At 31.7% G+C, this 12,463-nt stretch overlaps 1 long non-coding RNA gene across 4 annotated transcripts in view; it reads right to left on the bottom strand.

Annotated features, from left to right (window-relative positions):
• Window positions 1–12,463, bottom strand: part of LOC125754199 (uncharacterized) — a 44,107-nt gene extending 31,644 nt beyond the window's left edge. For all 4 annotated transcript variants that reach the window (XR_007407799.1, XR_007407797.1, XR_007407796.1 and 1 more), the window contains exons 1-2: window positions 12,288–12,463; window positions 7,830–7,947 (exon numbers count right to left, since the gene is read on the bottom strand). This is a non-coding gene — a long non-coding RNA (uncharacterized LOC125754199). The remainder of the gene's footprint in view (window positions 1–7,829; window positions 7,948–12,287) is intronic.

Genomic DNA, 12,463 nt, shown 5'->3' with positions numbered 1-12,463 from the left:
CATGCCTTTTCAAAAGTCATGTAAATGCCTGTTACAGCAGTATTTAATAATAAAACTACAAAAATAACAATTCAAAGTACAGTTTTCACAACTAAATCTCCCATTCCTGAAAATAGATAAATAATATTTAATAAAGATACTAGTACCTACATATTACCTTCTATTCTGGTTCTAAGTTTTCAAAGTTCTTATGCTTCTACCATTCCTCAAATCCTTCAATTAAGATTCTGGTATTTTTGTGCATCTACCCTTATCTGATCCTTTCAAGCAAGCTAATTTTCTTCAATTATTCCATAAATGTTTGCATTAAAAATGTTTATTATCTTTTATTGGTAACTCTCTTTGGTTGATTCTCAAGTATCTTAACTAAATCATTTTAGAAAATTCAGATTTTTGCATGGAGATACTTGACAAAGTATTCAACACTTCAATATCCATTTTATTTTGTAATTAAGCAAATTATAGTAAATTTATCTCTAAAGGAAAGTGAGGAGGACTTCAGATTTTAACTCCAATATATAAAGAACTGGAAAGTTATCACTCCTTGTACAACAAAAAGATAGACAAACTGAAATCAGTGACTTTTCTTGGATCCAAAAAGGGCAAGTTACTGATCCAATATCTAGAAATTAAGAGGTGCAGCCAGAGAAATAGGGAAACTTAAATCTGCTTTCCTGGAACAAAAGTGGTTGTAGGAATAAACTAGGAGGAACACTTAATGGTTATTTTGATAAATTAGTGGAGATTGAGTGTGGAGTAGCATGAGATTGGTAAGCTCTCAGAAGCTACCATATCTTCATGGGCTTTCACTGCAGGAATCTTCCATCACTTTCTGTCCCCTCAAGTCTCTGATTTCCATGTGAAGATCCGACAAAGATTACCTCTTGGCTCTGGGAGTAACCAATCTAATATACTGCCAGAGCCTTCTCAGTAATAATGGCCTACTCTTCAAGGAAAATAACTGTACTAGAGTACAGTTTTAAAACTTTACCCCAGGTGAGAGAAAAGAATTCATTTATACTCCAGTAACCTCCAGCCTGTCTGTAGCACTTAAGTGGAAAATGCTATGCTAAATAAAACATGGTCAATAGGGGCCAAAGCCAAAAACAATAATAACAACAACAACAACAAAAACAACAACAACAAACCCATCAAACAAACAAACAAACAGCAGATTGGGAGCACCAGAGCCAGAGAAAGGACCAAAAGCTGTACCACTGAAAAAAACACTAATGAAGTACACAGCCTTGAGATATAAGCCTTTGAAAAGACTAAGATTTGGTTAAAGGATTATAGAATACTACCTCTACCCAACTTCCTGTCATCATACAGAGTTCCAATATAGTAACAGTGGGTTACAGATGGAAGAGCTTGAAGATACAGACTATCTCTGAGGAAGGGTCTTCAGGGAAGTTTAAAGACAAGAGGGGAGACAAAATCAAAGACACAAAAAGAATTTGAAGCATCTGATACCTAGCTAAACAAACATTAAACATAAACCCAACTATTATCCAGAATAACAAAGATCTGTACTATAAAGATCTACTTAATTCATCTCCTGTTATTCATTACAAAATGTCTGACATCCAACAAAAAAATTGTGAGGTATATTAAAATGCAAAAAATTACATGATCTGAAGTGGTAAAGGAATCATAATAAAATTCATATATGACACAAGTATTATAATTATCTGACAGGGTGTTTAGGGTATTTAAAATAACTATGATTCACAACTTAAGAGCCCAAATATGCAAAGTAGACAGCATCAAAAAATATATGGGTAATGGAAACAGAATGAAATTCTAAGAAATAATCAAAAGGAAATGATAAAAATTGAACACACAGAAATATATATATATATATATATATATATATATATATAAAGAATACATTTAAAGGCTCATCAGTACTCAACAAAGCTCAGGGGGAAAAAGTGTGAATTGAATATATGTCAATGGAAATTTTCCACACTGAAAGTCAAAAGAAAAAAGAATGAAGAAAAATTAAAATTGAATATCCTATTATGTTAGACAATATCAAAAGCTATAACATATGTGAAATCAGAATACCAGAGAAGAAAAAAAATGGAGAAAAATAAATATTTGAAGTAACAATGGCCAAGAAATTTCCAGAATACATAGTCATCACATTACATATTCAAGAAGTTCAGAGCACCAAGCAAGACATAGATTTTTTTAATTGAAAAAGAAAAAGAAAGGATGAGTATACTAACCCTTAGACATATCAAATTCAAATTGCAGAGAAAATCTTAAAGAATCAATCTAGAGAGGTAGAAAACACTTTATAGAAGAGCAAGATAACAATTACAGGAGATTTAATGTCTAAAACCATTCATGCTAGAAGAGAGTGGAGTGAAATATTCAAAGTATTGAAAGAACAAAACTACCAACTTAGATTTCTATATCCAATGAAATTATCCTTCAGTAGTACAGGAAAGAAAAAAGATATTCTTAGGCAAACAAACACAGAGGAATTTATCATTAGCAGACCTTTCCTGAAATAGAGGATAAAAATATTCTTCAGGTAAGAGGAAATTTATTTAGGTCAGAATTCATATCTACATAAAAAAAAAGATCAGAATAGGAATAATGAAGATATTCTGTTTTATTTCTTATTCTTACTTGATCTAAAATATAACTCTTTGCTTAAAGTAATAAAATAAAAATGTATGGGTTAATTAGAGCATATGGGTAAGTGTAATACAGCAATATCACAAGTAACAGGAGAGAGAACTGGGACACTGTTATGAAGTGCCAGTACTACATATGAAGTGGTAGAGTGCTACTTGATGGTAGATTTAGTCTAAGAAAAAATGCATATTGTAAATTCTGAATAATTAGTATTTTTTAAATTAAAATATAGTTAATACACAATGTTATTAGTTTCAGGTGTACAATATAGTGATTTAACAAGTGTATTTGATATGCCAGCCTCACTTCAAGTGTAGCTGTAATCCATCACCATTCAGAGCTATTACAATACCATTGTCTATCTTCCCTATGCTTTATAACTAAAAGCTTTTTTAAAGTATAATTTCTATGCTAAGAGAAAAGATAGAATGAAATCATATAAATGCTCAAATAGAATTGGAAAAGGCAGAAAAAGGGAGGGTGAAACAAAGACCAAATATAACGAATAGATGACAATTAGGAATATAGTAGATATTAATACAAAAATACAAAAACATAAATAATCACTTTAAATGTGGATGTATAAATATACAAATTAAAAGATCCTGAAAGATTGGGTTATTATTATTTTTTTTAATATAAAGACCAGTATAGGTTGCAAGTGATGTAATTAAAGAAAGATGTATCATGAAAACACTGATTAAAGGAGGGTTGAAGTAGCTATATTAGTTTTAGGTGAAACAAACTTCAGAACAAGAAATTTATGAGTAATAATGTGGGCATTACAAAATTATAATAGGGGCAATTCTCCAACAAGACATTAGCCATCTCAAATGTGTATATACTTAAAATGTATCAGAATACATGAGGTAAGAACTGCAAAGAGAAATAGACAAATCCATTATCAATGTTGTAGACTGGAAATACATTCTGTTGATAATTCATTAATCTAGCAAGCAGAAAATCAGTAAGAATGTAGATGACCTGAACAGCACAATAAATCAACTTGATTTAATTGACATGTACAGAAAACTTTAACAACAGGCAAATAAATGTGATTTTCCAACTTATATGAAATATTCACCAAGATAGCTGTATTCTGGGCTGTAAAACAGCAAATTAAAAAAAATAGAATTATACAAATATGTCCTCATAACATAATTAGGATAGAAATCAATAGGAAAAATATAACTAAAAAATTCCAAATTCTTGGACATTATACACTATCCTTCTAATAACTTACAGACTTTTTTAAGGTCTCAGTATAAATTCTTTTTAAAAATCTTAAACTAAATTAATACAAAAATACAATTTATCAAGACTTAAATTTTGTGCAGCAAAAGCACCATTTGAGGGAAATGTATAGCATGAATGCATATATTAGAAAATAATGCAGGTCTAAAATCAATATAACTAATCTTCCACCTTAGAAAACTAGAAAAACAAGATCAAATTCAGCTTTAAAACAAGCAGAATAATAAAAGAGAGAGAGAGAGAGAGAAGAAAAATAAATTTTAAATAGGAAAACAATAGATAAAAATCAATAAAATCAGCATCTGGACCCCTGAAAAACTTAACAAAACTGATGAACCTCTAGCCAGGCTAACCATGTAAAAAAAGGGAAGACACCAACTACTAATACCAGAAAAGAAAGATCTAGGACACTGATAATATCAAATGTTGGCACGTATGTGGAGCAACAGGAACTCTCATTCACTACTGGTATGAATACAAAATGGTAAGGCAACCATGGGAAACAGTTTTGCAGTTTCTTACAAAACTAAACATACTCTTAATGTATGATCCAGTTAATAGTGCTCCCTAATATTTACCCAGACAAGTTGAAAATGTATTTCTACACAAATACCTGCACATGGATTTTTTTTTTTTTTTTTTTTGAAGATTGTATTTATTTTTTCGTGAGAGGGACAGAGAGGCAGAAACATAGGCAGAGGGAGAAGCAGGCTCCTTGCAGAACTCAATGCAGGACTCAATCCCCCTACCTGGGATCATTTCCCTCAACCAAAGGCAGAGGCTCAACCTCTGAGCCACCCAACCATCCCTGCACATGGATGTTTATAAAAGTTTCATTCATAATTGCTAAAACCTGACAGTAACAAAGATTAGGTGAATGGATAAACTATGATGCATCTAGATAATGGAATATTAGTGCTACAAATAAATGAGCTATCAAGTCAAGAAAAGACATTAAGGAGACTTGAATGCATATTACTAAGTGAACAAAGCCAAACTGAAAAGCTATGTACTGTATGATTGCAACCATATGACATTCTAGAAAAGACAAAACCATAGAGACCATAAAGAGATCAGTGGTTTCCAGGGTGGGAAAGGGAGATAAATAGGCAGAGCACATGGGACTTTCTGGGCAGTAAAAATAAAATTGACCTTTGGGGATCCCTGGGTGGCCCAGCGGTTTGGCACCTGCCTTTGGCCCAGGGTGCGATCCTGGAGACCTGGGATCGAATCCCACTTCGGGCTCCCAGTGCATGGAGCTTGCTTCTCCCTCTGCCTGTGTCTCTGTCTCTGTCTCTCTCTCTCTCTGTGTGACTATCATAAATAAATTTAAAAAATTAAAAAAAAAATAAAAAATAAAAATAAAATTGACCTTCGTATGACACAGGGGTTAGGGGCTCTACTATATGCAGTTGAAAATCCACAAATAACTTTTGACTCCCTTAAAATTTAACTATTAGTAGCCCACTGTTGACCAGAAATCTCAGGAAAACAAAGAGTTAATTAACACATATTGTGCATATGTATTATATGCTATATTCTTTCAATAAACTAAGCTAGAGAAAAGAAAATACTAGGAAAATTATAATGAAAAGAAAATGCATTTATAGTATTGTACCATAAATTCTGCATATAAGTAGACCCACAAACCTGAGTTGTATCAAGGGTCAACTATACTTGATATATAATATTATAATTATAGATATATGTCATTAGTCATTTGTCAAAACCCATAGAATATATAATAATCAAGAGTGAAACCCTAAGGTAAATTATGGACTTTGGGATTATGATGTGTCAATGTAGATTCATCTTGTATATAAAAAAAATATCATTCCTGTAAGTGATGTTAATGATGGGGGAGGCTATGGGTGTAGAGGTGTTGAGGGTATATGGAAAATCTCCTCTACCTTCCTTTCAACTTCATTGTAAACCTAAAACTACTCTAAAAAAAATAAAGTTTTAAAAAATGAGAAGAAAGAGAGGCATTATTGCTACTGATCTTATGGGCACTAAAAGGATTATAAGAGGATACTATAAACAATGCAATACCTGTAGCTCAGTAACTTAGATAAAATGGAGACATTTTTTGAAAGACACAAACTACTAAACTCATAAAAAATAAATTTAAATAGGCCTATACCTACTAAAGAAAATGAAGGAGTATTTAAAAGCTTTCTTTTAAAAGAAAGTACCAGGTACAGATAGAGGACTTTGTTGGTAAAATTTTCCAAACATTTAAGGAATAAATAATACCAAGTTTCCAAAATCTCTTAGAGCAGAGATTTATTGCCTAACTTATTCTATGAAGTCAGCAATGTCCTAATACCAAAACCATGATATGGCATAAAAAGAAAAAAACTACAGGCAATTATGTCATGAGCTTAGATGCAACAATCCTCAAAAAACATTAGTAAACTGATTCCACTGATGTTATAAAGAATTATATACTAGGATCAATTAGGATATATTCCAGATATATGAGGCTAATTAAGCATTAAAATGTTAATCAATGTAATCTACAATATAACTAGGCTAGAAAAGTAAAATCATATGGTCATATTAATCAGTAAAACACAATCTAACCTTCATTTAAGACATGCATACTCAACAAAGTATGAATATGGAGAATGTTCTGAAATGATAATGTTTACCAAAACCCCACAGCTAACATCATCATTACTTTATATCTGAAAGATAGAATTCTTTTATTCTAAGATTAGAAATAAGGCAAGGTAAGGATATCTATTCCTATTGACATTGTAATGTATGTCCCAGCTAGTACAAAATTAGAAAGAAGGAAGGAAGGAAGGAAGGAAGGAAGGAAGGAAGGAAGGAAGGAAGGAAGGAAGGAAGGAAGGACAGGAGGAAGCAGACTGAAGGAAACAGGGAAAGAAAAGGTATAAATGTGGGGAATATATAAAACTGAGGCAACAACATAAAAATCCTGAAACTATAAAGTTCATATAAGTAAAATAAATCAGAACAGAGAAAATAAAACATAGATGACAACAACATAAAAATCCTGAAACTATAAAGTTAATATAAGTAAAATAAATCAGAACAGAGAACAATAGATAATGTATGATCTCACTTATATGTGGAATATAAACAAAAGAAACAAAAACAAACAACTAAAGGAATAGATACAGAGAACAGATGTGCTTGCAGAGGTGAAGTGTAGGGGTAGGGAAAATGGGTGAAGAAAAAGAAATGAAAATATTAAGATCAGATGATACATGGTCACTATACAAAGGTCAATTGTATTACTACATGACAACAATGAATAATTGAATTTGAAATTGAAAAGTCAACACCAATCAAAATACACTAAAGAAGAACTTCCAAATAAATCTACCAAAATACATATAAGATTTGTATGTAGAAAACAGCAAAATATTCACAAAAGAACTCATGATCTAAATAAATGGAAAGCTATTTTGTTTATGGATTTATCTCAATATTGATAAGATATAAAGATACAAATATAAAAATATAAAATATAAATTCTACCCAATTTGATCTACAGATTTAATGCATTTCTAATCAAAATCCCAAAAAGTCACTTGTAGGGGCACCTCGGTGGTTCATTTGGTTAAGTGTCGACCTTTGGCTCATGTCATGATCCTGAGGTCCTGGGATGGAGCCCCTTCTGGGGTTCCTTGCTCAGGGAGGGGCCTGATTTTCCCTCTCCCTCTGCCCCTCTCCCTGCTCATGCAGGCTCTCTGTCTCTCAAATAAATAAATAAAATCTTTTAAAAAAGATTAAATATTTAAAGATTTAAATATTCTACATAATTAAAAGAATATTTAAAGAATATTTAAAGATTTAAATATTCTACATAATTAAAAAAGTCATTTGTAGTGACAAATTTATGCTGGAAGTTAATGCAAGCAAATTAAAAACAATAATTTAGGGGGTACCTGGGTGGCTCAGTGGTTGAGCATCTGCCTTCAACTCAGGTTGTGATTCTGGGGTCCTGGGATTGAGTTCCACATCAGGCTTCCTGCAGGGAACTGCTTCCTGTCTCTGTCTCTGTGTCTGTCATGAATAAATAAATAAAATCTTTAAAAAAATAATAACAGGCAATTGGGAAATCCCAGGTTGGCATGCAGACAGTGACAAGGAAACCTAATTGTATTACAAATGAATGAAAGAACATCACTGAAGGGTCTGAGAGAAAAAAAAAAATGCTAACAGAAGTAATTTTGAAAATGTGTGAGGAATCCAGTTGCTAAAATTGTTTCCTGTAAGGATATGTGTTAGCAATTCTAAAACCATTATACATGTATACAGGAATTGAACAAATAAATAAATGGAAGACAGATGGTGGGAGCCAGATTCTTCATGGTTAGAATGGAGTTTAGACAAGCCAGAGATGAAGGCTAGAATTAACCATAGTGTAATGGTTCAGAGTTGAAGCCAATAGTATGAACTCATGTTAAGCTTAATGTAGAACTAACAGTAGTGTGTGTAAATATATGACAAACACACACATTCACACATACACATACATATATACATGAATATAAGTATAGATATATGTACATGCACAGGATAGCATACACATACCATGTATTTCCTTGCTCTGTCAACTGAGAGGGCCTAAAAACAACAACACACTTGTAGCAATTAACACACATAGTGCCTACTGGTTTCTAATACCAATTTCCAATAAGAATAGCCAGATCTTCTTAAAGAAATGACTAATTCTAGGATTAAGGGACAGAATATTAATGAGGATTCCAAAGTATCTTATAGTATTAGAAAGCAAGAAAGTGCTAAAATAAGCAAACAAACAATAATGGGCATCTGTCAAAATGATATGGGAGCCAACTAAAAAATTCCCAATGACCAAAGACAAAAGAATATGAGTATAAAAGTATATTCATTAGTCCATAAAGGTATAAAAATGATTGAATAAATAATAAATAGAGAAGAGACAATTCTCCTGTGCAGAAATATTCTACATAATTTATATAGATGCATTGCCCTCAAAAAGGTACAACATAACTACCCACTCCTCGAGTATCCTTCAGTGATGCATACACAGATTGACTTATTTTAATTGGGGATATATGGAAAGGGGAGAAAAAACAATAACTTTACAGTAGAGAAACATGACAACCACTACCTTGGCTAAATGATCAAAGTCAACCTCAGCAGTAATATGTCATGTTGATACTGTGAATCCTTGATATGATATGATAAGAATGGAATCTTACGTTTGTGGTCTTCTTTCTTCTAGCCTAATTATTAAGAAAAAACATTAGGCAAATCCTAATTAAGAGACATTCTACAAAAGACCCAAATGGTACTACCCAAAATTCTCAGGATCCTCAAAGCAAGGAATTGTGAAAAAAACTCTCTTAACCAAGGGGTATCTAAGGAGACATGACAACTACATATAATATGGTGTCCTGGATAGAGTTCTGGAATACAGAAAGGAGATTAAGTAAAATGTCAGGAATTCCAAATAAAGTATGGACATCAGGTAATAATGTATCAATATTGGTACATTCATTATAACAAATAAAACATACTATGATAATAATGGGGGCACCTGGGCACAGGGCACACAGGAATTCTTTTACTGTCTTCAGAACTTTTCTGTAAATCTAAAACTACTTTATAATAGAAAATATATATATTTAGAAAAATGATGTGATTTGAGAAAATAATCAGTTACTACTTCTTTCATTTATTTATTTTTGTTTTGGCTGTGGACTTAGCAATATATTGGAAAGTTATGTATTTTCCCCTTTGTCCATCAAAAAATGGGACAACCAAAGATGTTTGTTCTGAATTTTGGGCTCCATTAGCAAAGAGGAGTGTTTATCAGGTTATGCTGTTTCAGGTGAGCTCCTTAATCATAAGGAACATTAAACTGTGCTCTGGAAAACAGACCACCTTTGCCTATATCTAATATGAAACAAAACAAAACAAATGAAATGAAATAAATAAAATAAAAACTATCTATGGCAGTGGGCAAATTTTTAGCTTTTGGAGTTACAGTCTATTCATATTTGAACTTTAGAACTTGATGCCTACATAACACTGGTTAAGTTAGTAAACTCTGAATATTAGTCTCTTTATCTGTAAAATCTAGACAATAATCATACCTTTCTAATAGTCCTTCATGACATAAACTATTTAAATTATTTAGTTTATTACTTGGTATATAAAATGTGCTTAATAAATGTGAGTCATTATTAATATATTATTAATATTACCTCTCCTTTCACAGACTTTAGCCTCTTCTAGTGTTTAACCACTGTTAAAAATATGGCACACATTCTGTCAAGATTTTTTTTAAAGATTTTATTTATTTATTCATGAGAGAAACAGAAAGAGAGAGAGAGGCAGAGTCACAGACAGAGGGAGAAGCAGGCTCCATGCAGGGAGCCCGACCTGGGACTCAATCCTGGGTCTCCAGGATCAGGCCCTGGGCTGAAGGCAGTGCTAAACCGCTGAGCCACCTGTGCTGCCCTGTCAAGAATTTTTTTTATGAATTTTATGTATATATACAGATTTGTGTGTGAATGTATTTATACACACACGTATGCACAAATACTTTTATTTTCCATTTGATTTTTTGACACCATGCTTTGCCTTACTTGCTTAAGTTTATGACTAAAATCCTTTGTCTACACTTTCATGCAGCACCTTACTTCATGATATGGATTATCTATAATTTCTAAGTATCTCAGATGGACATGTAGATTGTTTTCATTTTTAATCCTGCAAGTGATGGTGTCTTATGTATTTGTGCATAGCATCAATAATAATCATAAGATTTGCATAGTGCTCAATATGCATCTGATACTATTATATTCACTCATTGAATACTCACAGGGAAACACAGGGAGGGTAATTAACTTGCCCAAGTTTACACAGATGTTTCTTTTAGCTTTATTTTAATGTCATGACCTACATTTGAGACTTCTAAACCTTCCTGAGTCTATTTGATAAATATTTTTATACAAAGGCATGCATTTGACTTTTCATATATATTATTATACACCTGCCCTCTTTTTCTTAATATCTGCCTCACATATATTTTTTCTGGTTCTCTATTCTTAGCTTTTCTGGGTCATTTCTTTGTTTTATATTCCTTACACAGAGTATATAGTTGGATTGTGTTGGCTTAGTTATTTTATTTTTTAACTTTTCTTACAGTCTCAGAATGTAATATGAAAGTATATCCAGTTTGCACATATCTTTGAAATTATTTTTGATGTCTATTTTTCTCTTATTTTTCTCACATTATTTTTCCACTCCCTATCATACTTACTCTTTGAATTGTTCAAGATGTTTTTTACTCAGTCTTCATTCCTATTATTTGAGTTATACATTAAGAACTATTTAAGTTTATATTCTTTTTCAATACTTTGAATTAATAACTATAAACTATAGCATTCTTGTACTCCACATCCCCCTACTCTACCACCTACTTCTTTGTCATAAACAAGAATATATAATTATTTTGAATGTTCTGGTCTGTGGTACAATTGATATCTTAACTATATGTTTTGATTTTTTTCCATGATATTTTCTTACCATTATTTCTTATAAAATACATATTTCAATTTAGGTTTTTATCTGTTTCAAAATCCTACTCCTTTAAAAATTTTAACTTGATTTGCCTTTGAACCACTGATTCTAATTCCATTATGAACTAGCATTCAAGAGTGGGGGCAAAATAAAGATATAGAAGTAATAACCACTTGGATATGTCTGAGTACATAATAATTTTTTGTGTATTTTCTTTAGTAATATTTTAAAAATTTGTTTCCAGTTTTATCTATTCTTTTGAGCTTTGTTTGTTTTACTTTTTCAATATTATTTTGCTCTCTTTGGGATTTTGAGTTTGGAACTACTTTTTCCTAGTGTTGGCTCTTCCCAATTATATTGGCAACCCAGTGTCAAAACATAATCTACACTACTTATAATAATTCATAATAGTAATTATAATTATTATTTTGTCTTGATTTTTGTGGCTATATATATACATAAAATGCCTAACGTCTACTAATTATAAACATAGAGCGGATTTTACATAGGCAGGCACCTGTACAACTACCACTCAGATAAATATATTGAATATATTTTTAAAACCACAGATGTTTCCTACATGCTCCTTTCCTTATAGACTCTGTTGAAAAAAAAAAAAAACTATTCTGATTTTCATCAACAAACATTATTTTTGTCTCTTATGAACTGAATATAAACTGAATTATTAAATATGTTATATGCCTAGTTTCTTTCACTCAACAAAATGCCTGTGTGGTTATACATGTAGCAGTTGTCATTCTTTTTAGTTGTGTGTAGTGTTCTATGGTACATACCCACAATTTTTTTTTTTTTTTTTTTTTTCATACCCACAATTTTTAATCCATTTTCTATTGGTAGAGTTAGAGGATAATCTCCATGTTGGTGGGATCCCAATCACAGAGAAGTAAATGCTGCCTAAGTGGTTTTGATATCACTGAGTAGGCATTAAGTTGCAGAGTGAAAAATAATTTTGGGGTGACAAGGCGGGAAATAAGAAGCTCAA

Source organism: Canis lupus, chromosome 32 (assembly GCF_003254725.2).
Source record: "Canis lupus dingo isolate Sandy chromosome 32, ASM325472v2, whole genome shotgun sequence".
Taxonomy (NCBI): domain Eukaryota; kingdom Metazoa; phylum Chordata; class Mammalia; order Carnivora; family Canidae; genus Canis; species Canis lupus.
Note: the sequence above shows the minus strand (reverse complement) of the source record. Positions and strands in the feature narration are given on the sequence as shown.